At 55.1% G+C, this 23,499-nt stretch overlaps 1 protein-coding gene across 3 annotated transcripts in view; it reads right to left on the reverse strand.

Moving 5' to 3' along the window:
- Nucleotides 1–12,607, reverse strand: part of Adgrg1 (adhesion G protein-coupled receptor G1) — a 35,847-nt gene extending 23,240 nt beyond the window's left edge. The window contains exon 1 of one of the 3 annotated variants that reach the window (XM_023709294.1): nt 12,536–12,607. The gene's annotated coding sequence lies outside the window, so the exon portion shown is untranslated. Of the gene's footprint in view, nt 1–5,750; nt 6,224–11,833; nt 12,071–12,535 lie in introns of those variants that run through there. The other 2 variants (XM_023709295.1, XM_004625947.2) reach the window with 2 other exon arrangements.
- Nucleotides 12,608–23,499: the final 10,892 nt, after the last annotated feature.

Consider the following 23,499-nt stretch of genomic DNA (forward strand, 5'->3'; position numbering starts at 1 on the left):
GAGAAACTGTGTGTCCCAGGACACAGAGCTAGTACCCAAATCCAGCCTGTGTATTCCACAGCACCTTGTGCCCTCAAGCCTGTGACACAAAGAGGAAGCAGCATCAGCCACTCTGTGAGGTTCATGTGGAGGCCCCCTAGAGGCTAAGCCATGATCCCAAAGCCTCACAGCCCAGGAACGGGGCCAGAGCACTCTGCCCTACTCCTACGGGCTGTGAGCACCCCTGCCTTCAGGGTCACAGTGGCTGTGCTGCTGACTGGTTTTATACTCTCAGGTCAGGGGACCAAGATGGGTGACCTGTTTGTACTGATGCCCCATCAGGGACTCCACAGTTGGAGGCAGGTGCTGTGTCCAGGCCTGGCTTCCCCAGCCCCAGTGCAGGGACCTTGATCCTGACTAAGGACCAGGCCCCACGCTCTGCATCAGGAAGGTGGTGCTAGGGGACAGCTTGGGCACAGTGAACAGCAACACTGCAGGCAGGGACTCCCAACAGAGGGTGGCATTATTCACCTAACAGCAGGGGAGGGTGTGGGCATTGGTGCCACCTCTGGCAGGACCAGCAAAGCCCATGTCCAGAAGGAGCTGTCCACAGCCCCTCTACAGCTTCCTTGACATACTCGAACACCTGCAGGGATGGGGAGCTCACCATCTCCAATGGAAAAAGCCATGTGTGATACCATGGGAATAGGCTCAGGCTCAAGTCCCTGCTGCCCCCAGCTGCTTGGGGACGATGGACCTGCTTCCTGGACTGTGAAATGCAAATAAGGATTCAAACCTAGGAGCCCTGCATGCCCTAAACTGACTGGGCCTTGGCAGGGAGTACAGTGAGGTCCCGGGGCACAGATTTGGTTATGAGCCCCCGTGAGCTGTTTGCTGTATGTCCAGTGACTGCAGACTGCCTGGGCCAAGCCTGACTCAGCAGCCACATCCAGCCCTGGAATCTGCTCCACACATATGTCACCATCAAGGCAAGTGGCTCTGGGCAGTTGTTCCCCCGCGAGGGGTCAGAAACCCAGTGTGTCAGCCGCAGAACCACAGCCTGAGGCCCAGACTCAGCCAGGGACCCAGAAGGCTCAGGCACTCAGCTCAGCCCAGCAGAGAATTCCCAGCTGTGTTCCCTCTCTCCCTGTGAAGATTAGTCACCTCCCCTTGCCAGCATCCCAAAATCTAAAAAGAAGCTGTACAGCAACAATTAAGACATTAAGTGCTCAATACAGAATCTAGAATAACGGGAACCTTCCGATTGTATCAGAATACATGGCACCTGCCTTACTTGCCAGTTCTGTGCATCAGTAGCACAGCACATGCACACTGCTGTGAGGCTCACTTGCAGGCCAGAGGTGTGTCTGTCTCAGACCAGCAGGGACCAGCTCCTGAGGTCACAGTCAATTGCAATGTTCCGACCAGAGGAGGGAAGAAAGGGGACGCATCCCCTGGAGGACAAAAACCTGCTTGGCGTCTGACTTCCTGCTCTACCTCTCTGGTTGCACCTCCTCTCGTCCCTGTGAAAGACCTTCCGTGTACCTGAGTCTCCCGAGGCAGAGCTTGAGGACTACGGCCCCCTCTTCCAGAAGGACAGCTCTTGAATAAACCAGATTTTCTTCCTGCCAACTCCCTTCTCCTAAGTATTGGCTTTCAAGAGGTGAGCAGTGAACCTCAATCTGTTACCAAGGCTTCAGGTTCCAGGGAACAGGAGCCTCGGGCCAGACGACTCCTCAGACCAGATTAAGACCCCTCGGATGGGCACAGCCCAGGGTATGGGCGCTCTGCAAGGGGCACCTTTCCCAGTGGCACCCTGAGAGTGGTTGTGGAATAAATTCTCTGCTGCTCCCCTCAGGAGGGGCTGACTGGTGGCCCAGGACAGAGGTAACAACAGCGCTCAGTGTGCCAGGCTCAGCACTCAGAGCTTATAGCCTAGGGGTTCCCTTTCCTCTCTCAAGACACTGTCACCAGCCTCGCTAGCAAAGTGATAAGGAAGCACATGGTCGTTCAAGTGAGGATGGTAATCACTCACTGAGGTGGAGGTGAGACCACTGGCCTGGGCCAGCTGGGCTGGAGTCTGCGTGTCACTGTCTCCTCCAGATGCGTGCTCTCCCGGCTAATCCCCAGGGGTCTCACTTAGCCCCTAGAGGTTTCCGTGTCTTCATCTCCATTTTATGAGGCTTAGAGGAAGCAAGCCACTGGCTCCAGGTACTTATCAAGGACTCAGCCCAGGGGTACCTCCGCCACACCACTGGGACAAGACTCTGAGCGAGGCTTCCAGGGGATCCTCGAGGCCACATGTTTTGCTGAGTGCCCATGTATGACCACCACTCCAGGCGTAGCCCTACTGGTCTCTGCACCTACAGGCACGGAAACTGAGGCCCAGAGAAACTGTGACCTTTGGCACCAGGACACAAGGCTGGAAGACCCAGGGAGGGGGGGAAAAAACAAAGAAAAAAGCCCGAAAAAAAGGAAGGGGTCTGAGAGGTAGCAGAGGCGACTTTATAGCTCTTCGTAGCTCGTTCTGCAGGTGAAGTGCCCCTGAGCCAGGCGAGCCCTCAGCCACAGGCTCACTGACCTTCTGGGAGGCCGGAGCTGTGCCCACTGTGACACTCAGCCCCTTGCCCAGGGCACCTCCCAGGAACACAAGGGGCCTGTCCGCAGTGCCAGAAGTGCTGCCAACTCCTCCAGGGCTGAGGACTTTTCTCTGGCCCCATGCCACTGCTGAGCTCATCACAAACCCCTAAGCTAGTTCCTGCCCAGGAGTTCTATGCCCACCACTCTAAGCCTCCCAAAGCACAGGCTGGCAAGAGGCAAGGTGAGTGTCACTAGTGCCCAGCCCTCAAAGATCTGGGGTCATGGAAAGAGGTCTCCCGAGTTGTGACAAAGTGCACCCATCTGCCCCGCAGGACAGAAGAAGCCAGCCAGATGCTCCTTTGAACACTTTCCCACATCAAACCCTTTAAGGTGTACAACAGCCCCCTGAAGAAGACATGGTCAATAGCCAGCTTACAGCCGAGGAAGCTGAGGCATAGGCCAAAGTCCCCCCAACCGAAAAGTGAGTCCAAGGTTTTCCCTAGGTATGTTCGCCTTGCTGTCTGTCTGGGTCCTGTTGTCCTAGAGCAACTTGGATTTCACAGTGGCAGAGATAGGGCTTCAGACAGGGCACCCGGTGGAGTGCTCAGCTGGGGAGCCCCAGACCCTGCGGTATCTCCTTGTCTCAGGGTCCTTATCTGTAAAGTAGGCACCGCACGCTAATTGCAGAGACCAGTGCCCAGCAGAAGCTGAGCTCACAGAAGAACGGGACTATTCCAGCCAGGCTGAGCTACCAGGGAGCCTTAGAGAAGGGGCCTGGGGGTGTGTCTCAGCCTACTGCATGCCAGGGCTGGCCAGCAGGGGAGCAGGCAGAGTGTACCCCTCTCCCTGTAGGCCAGGCCTAGGTGCAGAATTCTCAAGCCTCTTCCGGACTTCCAGGAGTCCCGGATGGGGCAGGAGGACCTGGGCGTGGCACAGAAAGGCTCAGAGGAGAGCAGGCTGGGAGGCGGGCCCAGCCCGGCAGCCGCTGCCTTGAGAGGCCCTTTTGTGCCAGCCTCGCCCCACCCCCACTTGCCATCTGCCAGGTCCCTGGAGTCTGGTCACCCCCAGCTGCTGGGCATGCTCACATGATGCCCCCATCTGCTGTGAGTCAGAAGGCGGGGTCCACACAGCTACCCCAAGGACAGGGATGTGGGGTCAGCACTAGGGGCTGAGTCTGCACGGTCATGCGTCCCAGTCATCCCTAACTCCTCTTCCTACTGCCTTCTCCATGGCCTTTCTTAAAGCCTTGTCCAGCCCCCTGCCACCTGGAAGCCCACTCTGCATCCCAAGACAGGCACAGCACTGCCACCCCCAGGTGACCTCTTCACAACTGTCCCAGCACAGAAGGCCACCCCTGCAGCACATCTCACCTGCTGTCTTCAAGGCCAGGCTGCCACCTTTCTCTCCTCACCTGTGATGCTACTCTAAAACTCAGTATCAGCCCTGTAGCTGGCACAGCACAGCACAGCACGCTTGCTCTCTGCTCCTGTTGGCCACCTGCCGGACCTGGCCCCAGCCACCACACCTGAGTCCTCCCCTGCAGAGCAGGCAGGGACTGCCAGCCTAGCACCAATTCCCCTCCAGAGACCATGCCTGGCCTCCAATGTCACATCGCCCAGTGCCTGCAAGCTCTTGCCATTCCCCAAGCCATTTGCCCAAATGCCCCCTGACCAAGCTCCTAGATACATGGAAGCCTGAGCCCCACTCACTGTTCTCAGGGCACAGCCCCAGGTCCTCCGCGAGGTCAGAGGCTCTCCCACTCCCAGCAGCGATCAGGCAGCTTATCTCCTTGCTCAATCTCACTGACTTGTTTGTGTCCCTCTCAAGGTGAGGGTGTCAGCCTGGTGGCCTGGCCCCTGCCCAGGGCAGTAAGGTCACAGCACGATGCAAGCTGCACACATAGCCTGTCACTCATCGACCACACCTAGAGTCAGGTTCTGCTCCCCTGGACACCCTCAGAGCAGAGCTCTAGGCCCAGGAGGCTGGGCAGCGGTGACCACCACTGCACACGCTGATGTCCCCCTGGGATAACTGAGGCCCAAAGTAGAGATCAGACAAGTGGTGCTTTGGCCAAGACGGGGCTTTATCTCAGGCCCCTGGGGTCCCTGCAGCAAAGGGATGTCAGGGCTGACCAAAAGTTTCACTCCAGGGCAAGACAGGAAGAATCCACAGACCTCCTATCCTGGGTCAGGGGGGCCACAGCACTCTATGGCTCCCACTGACCATAGCTACTGCTTCTTCACTGTCTCTGATACCAGGAAACCAAGTCTGTGATGCCAGGGGCCTGCAGGGAGGGTCAGGGGTTGGACCACCCCAAAATTCCAGTGGATCTCATGCCTGCTTTATAGCTATGCTTCAGGCAGTATGGTACACACAGTAGGTGCTCAATAAATGTTCATATAAATGACTTTCACTACCATCTGAAGGAAGCATAAAAGTCACCCAGCCCACCCCACCTACTCCAGGCCACAGCTGCTCCAGTGGGGACAAGGGGATGAGAGAGGCCCATCTCAACTCATCCCAATCCACCATCAGTAAAATGAGGCCCCTAAGCCAGCACCACCCAAAGGAGGCTGGTGGGGCACGGGAAGACGGGAATCTTTGCTCTGCGACTGTGGAACAGGGAGCAAAGCCATCAGTCACGAGTGGATGGCACCATGCCTGGTTAATGAATCCTCGGCCCAGCTTCCCCATCCATGTCCTCTGGCTCCCAGGATTCTCACACCCTGGGTGCCTCCTGGTCAGACCTTGCTGCCAGGTGACAAAGGCCTGGACTGCCCTGGCTTACCGAAGGAAACCCAGATGTGGCCCCCAAGACAGCCACATGGGAAATGGACCCGAGGGTCCCCTACCCTGCCTCTACAGCACCTTTTCTATCTGTGCAACAGGACTTGCGATTTCAAGGGCCCAGGGACCGAGCACTCTGAGCTACCAAAGGCGCGGTGGCCCTAAAAGGCTTCCCTCCCCCTGGGCTCCCTCCCCTGCGAGGCACCACCGTAGTCATGCACCCTCTACTCTACAGACCCTTCCACAGCTGCATTCAACAGGGGTCTCACCCAGTAAGATACCAAGGCCCCCCACTCCCTCTTCCCAGTGCCTCCCCCACCCTCTGCATGAGCAGACAGGAGCATACATGTACAAACACACATGCTCTAGGGCACACGCACAAATACACACACTACTCCTCCCACCTGGGGTCTGTTGATTCCTTGGCCAGGTATCAGGTGCCAGTTGAGGGTCTTGTGCAGGACCAGGTGCCCCGACCACCCTTCTGGGTCCACTACTGAGGTCCAACCTGCTGTCCTGATCGAGCTGCCTGTAAGCACGCCTGGTGAGTAAGCGTGGGAGGCCCGGGTCCCTCTCCTGCCGCAGAGCGCAGAGCAGGGCAGCAGCCAGTGTGAAAGGAGCCAGGGGAGGGGCTGGCCGTGTTTGTGGGGGACACCCCTCCTGCCCCAGCTGGGCTCCTCCCTCCTTAACCGGCTGGGCTGGGATGACAGGATTGAGTATGTGAGTCATGGATTTCTCAGAGAGAGGGGGGTAGAGCTGAGGCCGTGACCCTGGGGGATGCCCATGACTCAGCGCTGGACAAGTGGGGAATCGCAGCCTCACAGATCACCGTGAAGATATACAGGTACCAGATCAGGGACAGATGTGGACCTGGTGAGGCTGCCTCTTCCCTCCCGATCTGTCAGTCCCCTGGGACTGTTCTCCCTGAAGTTCCCCCAAAGAGGTAGGGTTGCCACGGCAACAGGCCACTTAGATGCTGCCGCCACCCCCACCCCCCCACAACTGGCCCTTCCTGAAGGAGAGTCCAGCCTTCTTGGCAGCAGTCATGAGCCGGTGCTGACCGGAAGGCGCGCCAGGAGGAAGGGGGTGTCGGCAGTCTGGCGGGAGGCCACGCTCAAGTGACCACTGACCTCGAGTCCTTCCGAGCACAGGAGCCCACATCACAGCTCCCCAGACACCCACAGCTTCAACCTGCCAAGACTCAACTTCTAGATCCACAGACCCTGGGGGCCTCTGGAAATGGCCTTCTTTAGTCAATCCGCCCAGCCAAAGGGGAAACCGAGGCCCAAGTGAAAGTCATTCCTAGTGGCTCCAAAAGTTTAGAAAGACGAATATGGAAGTGGGCAATGTCCCCATCCCCTTTCTGGCTGACTTCTATCACTGTTCCCTGCTCTCTCCCCTGGGTGAAGTTCACAGCCTCCCTTGAAACTCTGGAGAATCCTGTGCCAGTGGAGTAGGGGGTGCCCATGTGCTGCTGCCTCTCAGAGTGGATGACTCCCAGGTCCTAAGTGCTCAGAGGATTTCTCAACATAATGAGGGTGAGTGGTGACAACAGCAAGTGATGACAACAGCGATAATAACAGTAATAAGAGCCGTGATTGCATTTGCTGACCCTGTACTGTGTCCAGCCTCTTCTCTGACGTCATCCCTGTAAGAACCTACCTGAGCCCTTAACAAATATCCCCTGGGAAGGTAGAGATGAAGAAGGCAGAGAAATGAAGCTCAGAGAAGAGAAGGACTTGCCCAAGGTCACCCAGCTGGGAGGCGGAAGGTTCTCCTAAGCATACATAAATCCAGCCTCAAGATGTGCAGTGCTCAGGAACTGAAGATCGCGTTTTTCCTCATCTCCCCCGGGGTCTGCATTCTAGAAGAAAGGCTTGGTGGAGCTGCCCATGGAACATGCTGGCTGCACCAGTGGCCACTTTCCAGGCAGCCTAGGAGGCCAGATCTGCTGAAGGTGAGCTATGCCCCTCACCTGCCTGGGCCAAATCAAGTTGCTGGAGCAAGAAGGACTGTACCACACGTGAGGTGCAGTCAGGTCCCAGAGCCAGAGCTCCCTGAGAGACATTCTATGCTTTCCAGAGGGACAGCCTCACTGTCCAGGTGGTGGCAGCGACCCACACGAGGCCATAGAGGGCTCTTGGTCCACATAAGATCTGCTGCTCCCATCTGGGCCACAGTGCGTCCTGTATTGTTTCCAGGCCATGAGGAGTAGGCCACAGTGAAGACACACTAGCCAGCAGGCAGAAGCGAGGTATCTAGGAAGGGATGGGAGTCTCAGACATGCAGGACCCAAGCAGGCTCTGGGCCTCAGTTTCCCCAGTGTTGACCTTTCCAGGCTCTGCCACCTGGTAGCTGAGGCAGCCTCAGCTATGTCCCTCCTGTAGAGTGCTGGCTGGCAGGACTCAGATGGGGAGATGAAGACACAGTGTAATCTAAGAGGGACCCTCTTGGAAACCCAGGGTCTCAGGGTTGCTCAGACCTGCCAAATCCAAGCCTGAGGAGTTCAGTCCTGGTGAACCATGACAAGTCCTGGCCCTGACTCTGGGGTCTCAAAGCAGCCATGGTGGGTGAGGGTGGAGGCCACCTGGGGGCCTGAAGAAGATGGACACAGGGCGGGGGGTGCCCAGAGGTGGGGCCAAGAGCCCCACCTTACACGGAGAGTAGGGACAGAGGGATGATGTCAAAACTTGCCCTAAGTATGGGAGGCAGGCTGAGGGGGCAGGCATGGGAGGAAGGGGAGACTGCCTTGGGGGGCTATGACGTGGAGTGGCCTGCAGCATGTGGAGAAACATGTGTCGCCCTGCTTCCAACAGCCAGCTGGAGACACTTGGAGGGCAGCAAGAGGCTCTACTGGCTCAGAGAAGATCTATGACTGGCCAGTGTCACAGCAGATAGGCGGCGTAGGGAGCACAGAAAGCTGAAGATGTCCCTTTAATTTAGGGACAGGGGAGAGGATGCCATGCTGCTATGTGGTGGGGACCCAGATTCTGGGCTCAGACAACTGGTTTCCGCTCCAGGCTCTGCCACCCAGGCGATGTGAGCAAGCATCTCTACCAGCTCATCCTGCATGGTCAGGTGAGGGCATGGATAGCACCACCTATTGGGCACATGAATGAGACCACACACATAGGCCTGGGACAAAATACACACCCTGGTGGCATTGCTAGGGCATTGCCATTCAGACCAGCCCAGGTGACAGAGTGATGGTGCTGTGGAGACGGAGGTAGATCTCAGGAATGCATGGATCCCAGGACAGGGATAGGAGGACTGCTGCCTCCTGTGGCTGCGTGTGGGCCAGGCCTGGGCACAGAGGGGCACATGGGGCCTCAGGCACATCAGCTCTGGGTCCTCTCTCACCCCTTACCCGAGAGTGGCATGTGACATCAGCCAGCCTCACAAACAGCAAAGAGCTGTGCCTGCCTATGCAGAAGGTGGCAACCACTGCCTGCCCTGAGGCGGGCTATTACGGCAAGGGGTGCTCAAGTCCAACTTTTGCATCTTCAAACCCTTGAGCAGCGTGCCTGCACACAGTAGGCACACAGCAGCAGCTAATGCCGTCATTATGGACATCAAGGCAGCGTAAGGGCCAAAGGCCCATCCCTCTGGGGTGGCAGAGCCCTCTCCTATGAAGCACCCTGGACAAAACAGGGCTGCTCAGGCCACGCAGCAGAGCCGCAGACTGAGCCCAGAGGAATACTCTTCCGAAGTCAGCAGCCCGTGAGCCCGAGGCAGGTTTCACAGGCAATACTCCCAGCCACCTACCAGCTCATTCCCGTGGGAAAGCCTCCTGCCCACAAGCGTGGGGGCAGCACAGCCCCGTGATAACGCCACCATCTCCGTCACTCCTGCCCCAGGGCCCAGCAGGGACAGCAGTGCCCATGTGACTCAGCCAGCCTCACAAAGGGAGCTGTGTGCCCTGTGCCTGGGCCTGCCTCCCCCACCAGAGCCCAGCTCCCCACAGAGAAGAGCAGGGAGCCCGAAACAGCTACCTTTCTGGGCCTGGCTGGTGCGGACTCAAGCCCAGGCTTGGCATGTGAGAAGCTGATGCCAATTCCAGCAGTGGAATGGAACGCTTGGCAGCAGGGAGGTGAGGTGGCTTGGGTCCGCTCTGGTGTCTGAGACCTTTTTTGGAGCTCTAAGATCTCTCTTCCTCCCAGTGGCTCCCTGGGGGTGGGGCCAGAAGGTACCCCACCCACCTCCCACCTGACTCCAGGTTTCAGAGAGGATGCTTTGCCTGATGCCTACATCCTAGGAGGACCCCTGTGTCCAAGCCTGGCTGCAGCTCTCTCCACCTCTTCCCTGAGAGTTCCAGACTCAGCACATGGGTCCCTATCTGTGACTTCTCTGCCACAGCTCTACTAAGGAGGCTTTACCCCACTGCTCAGAGAAGACTGAAAGAGGGAGGCCAGTCGGGGGTCACACAGGATTGGAGCCAGGATCTGATTTTAAGGCCTGTTTCCTCCCCCAGTACCCTCTTCTGGTTCAATGGCATCTTGGCCACAGGCCCGTAAGAAGTGGCCTTGGACCTGGCGCAGTCTTCCTCCCCCATAGTCTCCTCTTTCCTGCCCTGTGGGAAGGGCCCAGTGCAAATGCAGCTTTAGACAGGTTCAGGCTGGCTGGGCCTCCGAGGGCAGCCCCCGAGGACCTCCCAGGAGGTGAGCATGCCTGGGTGCCCAGCTGCCCCAGACAGAGGCAGACGGGGGCATGGTCTATCTCTTCCTAGGCATGATGGAATGTCTGACCTGCAGCCTAACTCCCCAAGGTACTTGGCAGGAGGGCTGGCTCCAGCCAGAACTATTCTGGAAGGTCACTGGGCAGGCCAAAGCCCCCTGAACCTAACCTAACAAGGCCTCTCCAGCCCAAGAGCATGGCTGCCAGCCTGGGACCCCTCACACTATCAGGGTAGGGTGTCCAGAAACCTAGGCTCCTCCAGGGAGACTACACCAGGGGATCAGGGCCAGTTGATGGGGCCACCTTCTGTGCCTCTGGAGCCCACAGGGCAGCCCCTTTAGAGGTGGGACTCTAAGGACCCAGCCAGTGCCCTGCTCAGAGAGTCCTGGTCTGGGAAGCTCCTGGGACTGGGGGCTCCAAACCCCTCTTCACACACTTGGATTCCTCCTGGCATTGTCCCAAAGTCCCAAATAGCCCACTCTGGTGGCTCAAATGGTCCTGACTGATTTCCATCCCTCAGTGTTCTTGTGTGCACAGCAGGAACACAGTCTAAAGCCAGGGCCTTGAAATATGCAAGAGCTCACTGCCACCCTGCCATCTTGGGGTTCTGTATCCTCCACCCCACTGGGTCCTCCTTTAAAGCACAAGTGTCCCATGCATGGAAGCAGAGGCAACTGACTCCCCTGTAGGAGCCCTCCTCCTGGGCAAGAGGGCCTAACACTGGAGTCACCAGCATCTCCACCCAGATCACCCCAGCTGCTGCTGGACAGTTGGGTCTCTTCTATTAGGGGCTGGCAAGGACCTGGCCTGGAAGGTTTGAGTGGCAGCTGCTCCACACCTGCCCTAGGCCAGATGCCTCTGATCAGTCAGTGAAGCATCGTTGCACCTGTGCCGTGACACACATGAGGCCAAGAGTGGCTTAGTGACCACCCACAGATGGACCCGCGGTCTGCAAATATGACAGGACTTGCTCCATTTGTGTGTGTGTGTGTGTGTGTGTGTGTGTGTGTGTGTGTGTGTATGCGCATGCACACCGGTTTGAAGTTTTGTTTGTGTGGTACTGGGGATTGACCCACCCTCTTGAAGCTAAACAAATACTCTGTCACTGAGCCACACCCCTAGCCCTTTTACCCTTATTTTTGAGACAGAGGCTTGTTTAATTGCCCAGGCTGGCTTTAAACTTGCAATCCTGTTGCCTTAGTCTCTCAAGAAGCTGGGATTACAGGCATGTACTACCATGGCAGATAATTTGCTCTGTCTTACCTCCCACAGAATTCCTAGGGTCCTGAAGTGTGTACACACACCCACACACACACACACACACACACACACACAGAGCTGGTGCCCAGCACAGAATGGGGGATATGGGGTGTGGGGTGTGGGATACTTCCTTTTCCTTACTTGCAACCTGGGCTGCCATGCTTTGAGCTAAATAAAGAGCTGGAATTTTAACTATTTGTGGAAATCCCCCAGAACACCCAGCCTCAAGCCCAGTAGATACCCCCAATGCTTCCCAGAACCACAGCCTTCTGCAGAGCTTCTGCCCCGGCAGCTGGGAGCCCCCAGGGTCTCCCCATAAGTGCTGGGGCGCAGATGGCTCATGAGGCATAATGGAGCGATGGGGACAGCCGCTCATTAGCAGGGGCTGCTGCGGACGCAGGGGGAATGTGGGGAGCCAGTTCTGCTGTCCACATGCCCCAGGGAGCCCAGTTGGTAGACGCCAGGCGCCCACCCAACTACAGCTCCCTCCCCAACCCCACCTGAGCTTGGCTTAGCTCCAGTGTTTGTTGTGAGACTCTACTCCGTGCCTCACCTTGAGAGGATGGGGAAAGAGGCCCAGTCAAGGGAGGCGGGGTCCCATGGAAGCCATGGCAGCCAGCCCGGGCCTTTTCCTCCCCAACAGCTCCTTGTCTACCATAGAGGAGACTTGGCCCTCAGGGAGAGACACTGTCCAGCTGTCACCTCCTGCTCTGTGCAGCCAGGGCAGGGAGGACTGCGCTGCTAGGGAACAGGGAGCTGGGTAGCAGCCCCCATGCCTGTCCTTGTCAAAAGTCAAATAACCCAGGCCAACCTGCTCCCAAACCGGTTTCTCATGGGATCCCAGAAAGAAACAGGCTCTCTCAAGGAAGTGGAGGGGATAGGTGGGTGGCCCCAGGTAGGTGTGTGCCTTCTGCCTCCCTACCAGGTGCAGGTCCCAGCTGTACCCCCACCCTCAGTTCTGCGATCTTCCCTGAGCACAGGGACACACCTCCCACCCCGCCAGTGTCCCAGTGTCAGTATGATGGCCCATGAACATGGCCAGTCCACACCAGCAGCAACAGGCGTCAGCACAACCAGCTAACTCAGCCCCTCCCCTTGAAGACGCCCAGAACCCTGGAGAAGCGAGAAGCACTAGCAGGTAGCCTCAAGACTCTGAACTGGACGCCAGGGTCAGCCAAGGTCAAGTGCACCAGGCTGGCTGCCGCACCAGCTGACCTTTCCTGCCCCCTCCCCTCCCTGAGCAGCAGCTTCTTACCTCCCAGTCTAGGCAGGATCCTCTGCAGACTGCAAGTGCCAACTCTTCCCTCCTTTCCTCCTCCTCTTCCCAGGACACCCAGCGCCCAGTCAGAGCATATCCTGGTGCTCAGAGAGCCTGGCCCAGGTGAGACTCCGCCTGCCCAGCTAGCTCCACTTCCGCTTGCCACTAGCCTGGCATTCCTGGGTTTCCCTGTAGGACCTGAGCTGGCTTTTGGGTGCTAAGGCTCCCATATGTCACTTCAGCCTTGCTGGACTTTCGGAGCCTTCACTGAGAGGACAGCAGAAGCTGCTACTTGTTGAACATGGGGGCGCCAACTGTCCACCAACAGTGCCACTCCGGGATGTCCGGGGAGTGTGCTGCTTCCGTTTGCAACCTGCCAACACCTCCTGTGTTCTTCCCGCCTCCTATCTTCTCTTGGGCCCCAAATGAATCCCAGGTGCACACTTTCCTGCTGCAGTCAAAGGTAGGAAGAGTGGGGAAGGCAAGGGGAAGTGTGGGGAGGGTGGGGACTCAGAAGGTCCAGCCTCCCACAGGACACAAAGAGGGACCCAAGAAGGCAAAGGGTGGGGACAGGGGTGGGAATTTCTTCTTGGGAAGGGAAATCTCTGCCTCAGGAACGCAGGCCAGCTCTGGCCCCTCAGACCCACAGGAAGAGCCTGGCTGGCCCCAACTCTGCCCTTGAGGCCCCGTCTCAGACAGTTGAGAATGTTAAAGTTCTCACACCCTGACATCCACCACCAGTGCCCACTGATCCCACTCCACCCCAACACTGAGGCCACCGGCTGAGCCATACCACTCCTGCTGGGGCCAGCCATGCAGTCACAGATCGGCGCCATGCAGTCAGGATCGGGTACCTCTGGGGGGCCAGGACCTGCAGGAGGGGCTGTGTGCGCAGGGATGCAACGCTCCTGCTGACCTTTCCCTCATCTCCTCCACCCCGCTGTCTCCTACAGCCACCAGGGAACCTTCTCACCTCTGGCCAACACCCCAGTGTTGGGATCATCCCACCCTCCGCTGCATGAGCCACCGGGACACCATGTGCAGGGCCTGGGCCCCATTGAAGAGGCAATGAGAGAAAGAAAGATAATGGACAGGTGGAAGGATGGCAGGTGGATGGACACAGCCATGCATTTAGTATGGGTTTGTTGGGGGCTGGGCACTATGCTAGGAACAAGAAATAGGACTGAGAACTCAGCTCAGCTGTGTGGCTGAGTGGAAGGTCAAGGTAGGAATGAGACCAGGGAAATGGTTTTCCAGGAAGGAAGGAAGAATGGACAGATGGGCAGAGGGAGAAAGGACAGATCCAGGTCTGGCAAAGAGTTGGAGGGTGCTTCTAACCCCTGAGAAGATGTGGGCTGAGTCATCTGCTAGCCACTGTTCAGCCTGGACCCCATTGGGGTTCCTGGTCCCCAGATCACCCCTTTGTGAGTCTTCCCCAGGGAAATTCCCAGCTGTCCGTGCAACCTCTGCTATGTCTGTGGGCAGATGCCCCGATGTGCCCAGCAGGAAGTGTGTGCCTCCCGGCTGAACACAGATCAGGGCACCAGGAGGAGACAGCAGCAAGACAGCCTGAGCCCCAAGGCCCGGAATTTCCCTGCAGCCCGAGATGCTACCCACCCTGATAAGGATGCCAGGGCAACCCCAGTGACTTCTTTTATACCCACTGGTGGCCTTCCCACTCCTGACACCCACACTCCACATCCACCTCTCAGCCCTGGGGCCCCTGATGTGTGTGATATGACCCTCAAGTCCTGTCACTTGCACATCGGAGGCTGACGCTCCAGCCCTAGGCTTGGGCCTACTTTCCTGACTGCTCTTGGGAAGACTGCTTAGCCTCTCTGTGCTTCATGTCGTCTATCAAATGAAGAAAAATACCTCTGCCTTACTCACTGCTGGAGGAAGAAGAGTCAGGAAGTTTCTCTGGCATATGAGGAACACTGTGGAGCCAGGGCTTGGTCTCTTGGACTGCGGCTCTGCATCCCCTGGGAACCTCAAGGGACTGAAGTGTCCACACTGCACACCTGAGTACTACAAGGATGACCTCAATGGCTGTAACCCTGGCAACCAGGCCTTGAGCTAAAACCCACTGGGTGGCTCTCCCCACAGATGCCTCACCATGCCACCTGAGGCTGGGCCACTTAGCACTGGGGACCTACAGACACAATGAAAAGGGGCTGAGGAATAGGACTGAGGTCACACCCAGCCGATATGGCTCCAGAGCTCGTACCAGGCTCTGGGGAAACCCTGCCTCATCCTGAAAAATACCCTACCTCTACTTAGTGTGGCGTCTTGGGAAGTACAGACATGCTTCCTGTCTGCATGAAAAGATACCTTATGCCCCTGCAGGACTCCAGGTCAGGGGCGAGCTCTACATCTTTGAGGGAAGCCATGGAGGTGCTCAGCTGAGGTGTTGCAAGGAAGCCACCTGCCTCGCCTTTGGGGAGGACAAAATGGTCTCTAAAGTGACTTTCCATTCATAGGCTAATTTCGATGAGCCCTTTGTCACCAGTTCCTCCTTTCGTCCACTAAACTAATATTTGTCCAGTAGCTGCTAGGTTCCAGGCCTGTTCTCAGAAACATTTCCCGAGAGCCGGGACACTCCATCAGACTATCTAGGGGTCTAGCGCTCTAGCTCATCTCCCTTAGACCAAGTTCTGCTTGTCTCGTCTACAAACTAGGGGTGGTGCAGTATCCATCTGTGTTTCGTGAGGATTAAATGCTGAAGTGCTCTGAAGTGTGGAGGCACGCAGTTTGCTGCATCTGAATGTGAAGGAGGACTTACATTCCCAGCCTCGGAGCACCCGTCCCACCCTCTGCATTGTCTCTGTTGAATGCACTTGGCCTCTGCTCCTTTCATTAGGTCAACAGGAAAGTGTTCTGCCTTTGGGACACATCTGGGAGAAAGTGGTCTCCACAGCCAGATGGGCATGGACAAGCCCACAGTTCTGAGCCAGCCCCACGATCCACAACAGGGGGTCCCCATGCTCTCCAGAAGGGCAAGGGAGGAGGGTAATGCCACTGCCCTCCCCTTAGTAAGCTCATGGAGCTCATTCTCTGCCCTCTGCATGCTCTGTCACCTTCAAGGCCAGGCTTCTGGTTCTTTCAGCATGTGGTCATCTCCCTCTCCCCTGGCTGGGGTCCAGAGACCTGGTTGTCCTGGCGGGGTGTGCTGAGCAGGTGGGGGCTGTTCTCTCAGCCCTGCCTATGTGGAGTGATTGACAAATAGGGTAAGCGTTTACATTTTTAAAATGTATTACATGGGCTGGGGAGATACTTTGGTGGTCTAAGTGTCTGCCTGGCAAGCTCAAGGACCCCAGTTTGATTCCCAGGGCTGCATGCCATGCTGGCCTTGCCCTGAGCCAGCCACAGAGACCTGGTGTGGTGATGTATGCCTGTAATCCCAGCACTGGGGAGGCTGAGACGGGAGGATCATTACAAGTCTGAGCTGCATAGTGAAACCCTGTACCAAATAAATGAATAAATAATTTAAAAATGTATTACAGTAAAGGACACACTACCATTAATCTCCCTTAAAATACTCTCCCAGGGCCTCAAACACATCCCATCATTTTTGCCACTTTCTGAAGCAGATCTGGAAGTCATCTTTCCTGAGTGTCTTTTTGCAGCTACTTCCACATCTCAAATCAATTCAAAATATATATATGAAAATTTCTACCAAATAAAATCACGATGGTATAGCCTCACCCACTTGTTTACTGCGTCTAGTACCAGGAAACTTCTAGCTCTCTTCCAAAGTCAGAATAGCAGTAGAAAGTAAGCATTTTGAGTCAGGACATTTAGGCTACAGTGCTGCTATAGATGCTCATGAAGGAGGATTCCCAGAACTGCTTCAGAAAGTGACAAGAGCAACGGGGTAAGTGTGTCCAGCGCAGGAAGTCAGGGGGCATATTGAGGGGATTAATGGTTATGTGTCTTTATAATAAATTACTTTTAATTTACCTAGTCACCATAGTTTCCTGTATATGAAATCCTGTTTATGAAATGGCACTAATCGGGGGACCCATCCTGCAATGTTTTCAGCCCTCAGAAATGTGTAGTGCCAGCGGAAAGGTTCTCCTGACTGTACTGCAGCTCTAAGCACGCGGACGGCAACCCAGAGTGACATCCCCAAGTCTCGGTGAGTCAGCGGCATCTGGCCACCTTGTCCGTGTCCCACGACACTGTCGGAGGACTCCTGCCGTGGTGGCAGGGCCTTTCCGTGTTTGCCCCAGGTCTCGAATTGACTGGGCCCTGTGGGACTGAGGTCAAGAGAGCTGAGTCAACTCCTTCTGGGGTGTTAGCAGCCAGGCTTCCTCAGAGGCAACATGGGAACCATGACAACCAAATGTCAAGACTCTGTTAGAGGTTACAGGTTCAGAGCTCTGCATCCAGCAGACCTCCGACCCCAAGGGTAGGGAGAAGCACAGAGGCCTCTCTCTGAAACCCCAGCAAGGGTCCAAGACCTCAGGCTTGGGCCGAGTCCCTCCTCTAGCCCCACTCTCTCACCTGGCAACCCTGCCCACCCCACTTCATGCCTCAGCTCTGGTGCCACCTTTCCACAAAACCCTCCTGGAGCTCTCCCTTCCTCCTGATGGGTTCAGCCTCTGAGCTTCTGAGCCCCAAGAGTCCCCCATCACTTTACCTACAGGGATATTCACATCCAACTGCCTTGTGCTTTGTCCTCACCAGACCCATCCCTTACCCTGCACAGTGTGGTGATGATGCCGTGAATCCCCACAGCTGTCCTATTCAGGAGGTGACCCTGGGGACTATGAGTGACAAGGATGAGGCCCCATGATAGGTAGCAACCTGTCCTAGAGCATATGACCACTAAGCCCCAGGGACAGGCTTTTGTTACTAACACTTCTTTTTTTTTCTTTTGGCACAGGGAACTGAACTCAGGATCTTGTGCTTGCCAGGCAGGCACTGTGCCACTAAGCTTTATTCCTGGCCAGGGGCAGGCTTCAAATCAAGCTCTGCATTAGGCCACAGGTCTTTGATGTACCTCTGTGTCACGTGGCCTCTAAATCAACGCATTTCATTCATTCATTGAACAAACATCTTCTAAGTACCAGATCTCAAGCCGGTCTCTGTGGGCAGGAGACAAATACATCCCTGCCCTCCTGGACTTTGTAGCTTAATGAAGTAAAAAATTTTTAAAAAGCAGTGAAGGGGCCGGGGAGAGGGCTCAGTGGAATAAGCGCTTCCCTGGCAAGTGCAAGGATCTGGGTTCAATCCCCAGTTCAGCCAAAAAAAAAAGCAATGAAGTCATTAATTAAGTAATACAAGAAGTGTGAAGACAAATATTTATGAGCAGCAGAGAAAGCATGAAATAGGGAACTCACTTTAGCCAGGTAATCAGGGAAGAACTCTTGGAGGAGGTAATATTTGTAACGAGGTCCTGATGGACAAGGAGGAGCCAGCTTTGGGGAAAGTGGACCTGCAAAACTCAGAGGGGAGACCAGCCCCATGTGTGGAGAAGCTGCCAGCTGGCAAGTGTGACCAGAGCATGGGCGGGGACCAGAGAGGAGCCCAGAGAGCACAGCTGTGAAGACAGATGGATGTGCACTCACGCCCAGAGCCGCGGGAAGTGCTGTGGGCTTGCATTCAAGGGTGGCAGCTGGCAGACTCAGTCCTGTCTGCTGAGGTCAAGGCCATGGGTCCTAGCCGGGGCAGAGCAGCCTCCCTGCTCCTCTTCCCTGCTATCACCGCAGGGTGTTGACAGCCAAAGGTAATAGAAGACCAAAGAGGAGCCCTGCAGAACACCCATCCCTGCTGCCACCAGGGCACAAAGCAGGTGGCCACCCATCCTCTGGCCACCCAGAGAGCTGGAAGGCAGGTATTGTGCCTGGTCAGCAGTCTGTCCACCCACCCATCCATCCATCCATCCATCCATCCATCCACCCACCCATTATTCCTCTACAGCCTTGATCCTCAGCCAGGGCTGGCCAACCCCCCCCCCCATATTGTTTTGATACGAATATTGACATTGTTATTTATATTGCCACCTATGAGGAAAGTGAAACAATAAGGACCTATGTTGGCACCTCATTTGTTCATTAATGATCAGAGTGCTTTTTGCTTTCTAAATTAGAGAGCAGAGCTCAGAATACTGGAATACTTGTCGGAACTGGATCCTGGCTCCCTGGCCCTGGTGGGATTTGTGATGCACGCGGCCAATGTGATGGGTATGCCTCAATAACCTTATCTCCGCTACTTCTTCAAGTCTATCCAGACAGATAGCAAACAACAAATCAAGGCCTGACTGATACTCTAGGAAGCTTTGCACAGTGCAAATATCCCTGTGTATCAGTACCTCTATGTAGCCAATTTCAAAATACACTGGACACAGAGTTAGAGAACGATACCCAGGGGTTCAGCACCACACAGTACAGTTTCTACCACCCTGCTGCCGTAAGTATTGGCAGCACCAGCAGCATATGTGTATTAGCTTTCTAGGGCTTCTGTAACCAGCTCCACAGACTGGGTGCCTGCACAGTGGACCTACACAGACATACCATTCTGGATGCCAGATGTCCAAGATCAGAACTTGAGAAGCCCTGTCTTGTGCCTCTTCCCCGACTCCTAGTGGTGGCTGCAATCTCTGGGGTTCCTTGGCATGTAGCAGCATCACCCCATCTCTGCCTTCACCTCCCTGTGTGCATGTCTGTGTCCACGTTTCCCCATTCTATGACACCTGTCCTTTTGGAATAGGAGTTGACACCAAGAACCTCCTGGTAACGGTCACCTCTGGCAAGACCCAGTCACCAAATAAGGTTTGTCCTGAGATGTGCAGGATTGGGCCTTGAATGCACAAATGTGGGAAGGTGAGGAGACAATTCAACCTGTGGCATAGAGTATAGCAAAATATGATCATTGGGAAGTGATACATTTTGAATATCTATTATGTTGTAAAAATACACTTTAATTTTGTTTATGTAATTTAATTTTTAATAGTGGCTGTGCTTAACAATCAGTTCACAAAGTATCCAATCTAACAACCAGCATAAGTAGGTTCCCACATGCCACTAGCCCATGGCACCCCTCTCTCCTGGCTGTATCCCCAGCTTACTGCAGGCTCAGAGGAAGGACAGGATGGGCTTAGGTCCCTTTGGGGGAGGGTCCTGAGGAAGGGGTGCTCTGGGGACAAGCTGTGGTCACAGCTGGCCCAGCGAGAGCTGGAGAGTCCATGCATGCAGCTCCAGAAATGTCAGAAAGTGCAGCCGGCTCTGTCCCTCTCTGGTGACCAACCCTCTCCTTTTGCCTAGGCTCATCCCTGCTCCAGCACTGGAAGTTTTTCATGCCAGGAAACCCTTAGCCCTGGGCAAACTGAGCACTGGACCATGTTCATCCCCTACTCATAGGGTCACAGCAGCAAGAAAAAAAGAAAAGAAAGTGCTAATATAACTAAAGTTGAAAATTAAGCAGAACATAGGGCAGTGTCTCCACAGGCCGCAGGGATCAGTTTCCTGTCCGGAGGCAGGACTGGTATCCAGCGACTTCTTAACAAGGTCTGCAGTGAAAACCAGGCTGTAGAAGCCACATGTCTGGATCAGGTCTCGAAGTGGCAGAGCAGTGTGGCCAGGAGAGGTGACCCAAGGAGGAGGCACAGGCAGCACCAGAGCTGGGTTAGGGTCTTAGTCTGTGTCACAGTATTTGAATGACCTTGAGGAGGTGGGTTGCCACCCTGTGAGTGCCTTTTTTCTGTTTCATAATTATTTCCATTGTGGCTGGTCTAGTGTTGTGTGTGCAATCAAACTAGAACAGAGATCATGAACATCTATGTACACAGATGTATATAAATAGAGCCTGAAACCAAATGTTGGCTGAAGGTGATGGGGGTGTGGTGCTTTGCAGTGGGGCCCTGACTTCATTCCGGTATGCATCGTGAGAACTGGAGAGGCTGCTGGGCTCCCTGAGCCTATGGCAACCCATGCAGGAACTAAAGCCTGAATAGGCAGCTCTGGTAGCAGGGGAAGTAGTAAGTGGTGAGTGAGGTCCCCAAGTCAGAGAGGGCGCCCATATTTGCAGTGCAGCCCAGCACCGGCTCCGTGGCCACCCCCACTGCCTGACACAGATTCTGTTCCTGCTGCAGAGCGATCTCAGCAACTTGGGGCTGCTGCAACCCCAGGGGAGGAAACTGTGCCCCATTACACAGAAGGGGCGGCCACATCCCCGCCCCCTCATGTGGGGATAAAGCCCTCCCCTTTTCTCCTTGACCCTGAGGCCTTCCAGATCATCAGCACTGCTGGTGCAGAGTGAGGCCAGAGAGGTGCCCAGGACACAGAATTTCTGGAGGTGCTCACTGTTGGGTGCTGACAGCACTGTTCCTTGTGTGATGCTGGGCAGCAGGCTCTGTTCTTATCCCATCTCATAACCATAAGTAAAAAATAAGGTAAATAAAAATCAAGACTCAGAAAGCCAATCTCATTTGCCCTGCAATGTAGCAGAACTAAGATTTGAATCCAGGCCTGTCAGAGTCCAGCTCCTGATGGCCTAACCCCAGGGCCATCCTTCCTCCTGCACACAGGTGCACCTGCTGATCCTCAGGTAATCGTTATGGCAGAAAGACATAGAAGCTGTTCACAGGCTGGAGCTGGAGTCTCCACTCCGTCCAGACACCCTAGGTGACCTTGAGCAGGTCCCTTCTTTGGCCTCTATTTCCTTGTCGGCTGGACTAGAGAAGGAAGTACAAATTGCAGTGTCCATGGGGTTTAGAGCAAAGCCATGGAGAGTGAGGAAGCGACAGTTATCTGATGAAGTGCTCTAGGGTAGCTGGAGAGTCTGGGCCACCTTGGGAACACTGCTCAGCTCAGAGAACTGTCCTTTGAGCAACAAATCAGAAACGTGATATTAATGTGAAAATCTTGCTAAAAGTTGGGAATAATTTAAGGATCCAAAGCCAGCAGGAAGTCAAGTTTGCAGCCATGGGTTTCTATTTTCCCCTCTTGAGTCTAGGTCTGACACTGAAGTGTTTCCCAGGGTCCAGCTGCTCTTCACAGGAATAGGACCTCTGATTTTAGCTGAGCCCCATACCCTGGGAATAGGAACATCATTTGCCTGCTTCCCTTGCAACTAAGAGTGACTATACGACCAAGTTCTGGATAATAGTTGGTGATTGGAAGTGAAGTCTACAGCTTTGGGACCCAACCTTTAAAGAAAGGTGATCCCCGCACTTCCTATACCCTCCTACTGATATGGACAGGGTGTTGGTGGCTATGGGCCCTCCCATGGGATATGAGGAGGGCAACATCCTGGGAGGGAAGGAGCAAAACAGGGGTGGGGCCTGGGTGTTTGAGACCCCTAGGGCAGCCACTTCCACCTAGGCTATTCCCTGGAAGAAACAGCTTACCCAGCAAGGGCTTTCTTTTTAATTTGCATATTTAATAGCTCAGCATAAATATAAAGAATGCAGTAGTACTATAGCAAATATTTATATACAGGATTTTATTCTTTTAAAAAAGGTTACTAGTACATGCTTGCAGTATATTATGATTACATTCATTGTGCGGGATTGGTAGACAACACATCTTAATTCTTTTCATGCCCCTATTCCTTTCCCTCTCTCCTCTCCTCCATCCCCTAGTATCTTTCCCATTTTACAAACTACCTCCCTATCCCCTATTATCTGAGTTTTATTTTGCTCTTTGTTTTATTTATATTTTGAGGTTCCGATGGGTGAAGCATCTCAATGACAAAAGTACAGACACAACATACACAGGGTCCTTCCACTCCAAGTGAAGCTGTAGAGCTCCCCATCTAGTCTCAGACAGGGACGGTGCTGTCCAGCCCCTCTCGAGGGCCACTGTGTGATTGGCACACCTCTCTGCATTGTCAGGGCCCAACAGGCTGCAGACTTGAACTCCATGCTGTATTTACTTGGCCCTGCCTGCCTTTCTCCAGGCTGCCGAGGCCTTCAGGATACCCCTGTCTCCGTCCATCGCTGCTGTGTGGCCTCTGATAGGTCAGTGTCCTCTCTGAGCTCCTCACCACCCAGCTTCTATTGCTGATTTCACTGCCTTGGGATGTGCCTCGTACTAATCATTGTATTCGAAGTCCTCATCCCCAGGTGACCTAGGAAGTGGGCGCTTTCTTTCCAAGGGGCTCCAGGACCAGGTGCCAGGCCTTCATCTCCGTGCCTCACTCAGCCACCACCCTGGAGGTGCAGGGGCTGGGGGAGGGGTGCTTGGAGCTGGAAAGCCAGTTACACAGGGGCCCTGAGGGGCCAAGGCCAGCTGGGGAGCAGGACTGTTGGCTGGCCCTCACCGGGGCTGCACCTGGCGCTCTGCAAACACCCTTCCCCCGCTCGCTCCCAGCACAGGAGCCTGGCCTAGACTTTGGCAGGCACACAGCCAGGAGGGCCTCTCCCCCAGACACTGGGGGCCTCTGCCAGGCTGCGGTGTGGTCGGTCACACGGTGGGAGGGGGTATGGCGGGGGGTGGGCAGCACGCTGGCCTTGGAGCCCAGCAGACAGAGTCCTCCCTCTACCACCACCTGCAGCGACCTTGGCAAGTCCTTTTCTGACCTTGAGCTTCAACAGGCCTAGTGCTGGCAACAGAGCTGCCTAGTATGGGCCCAGAACCCAGGCCAGAGCTGGCGCTACAAACAGCTTCTTATCAAGAAGCACAGCAGGAAGGGAGGAAAACAATGAGGAGCTGTTTTTCCTTTTTTGACTTCACGCAGAAGTCAATAGATAAAGCCTGATGTTAATAAATCAAGCAACTGCAGGATCAGTGCTATTCATTGCTCTGGGGTAACCGCCTCTCTGAACCGGTCAGAGGCGTTCCCACGGGGAGGGGCTTTTCATTATAAGTCCTTTGCACCAGTTGGTGCTTTTAAATGCCTGCTTAGTAGAAATTATTTATTTAAAAGTAGCTTGGTGTCCCCAGCGTGGATTTGTGGATTAGCAGGGTCACTCCTGTCAACAGAAGGATTTTTTACCTCTGAGACCACATACAAGA

Source organism: Octodon degus, unplaced genomic scaffold, assembly GCF_000260255.1.
Source record: "Octodon degus isolate 3935 unplaced genomic scaffold, OctDeg1.0 scaffold00011, whole genome shotgun sequence".
Lineage (NCBI taxonomy): Eukaryota > Metazoa > Chordata > Mammalia > Rodentia > Octodontidae > Octodon > Octodon degus.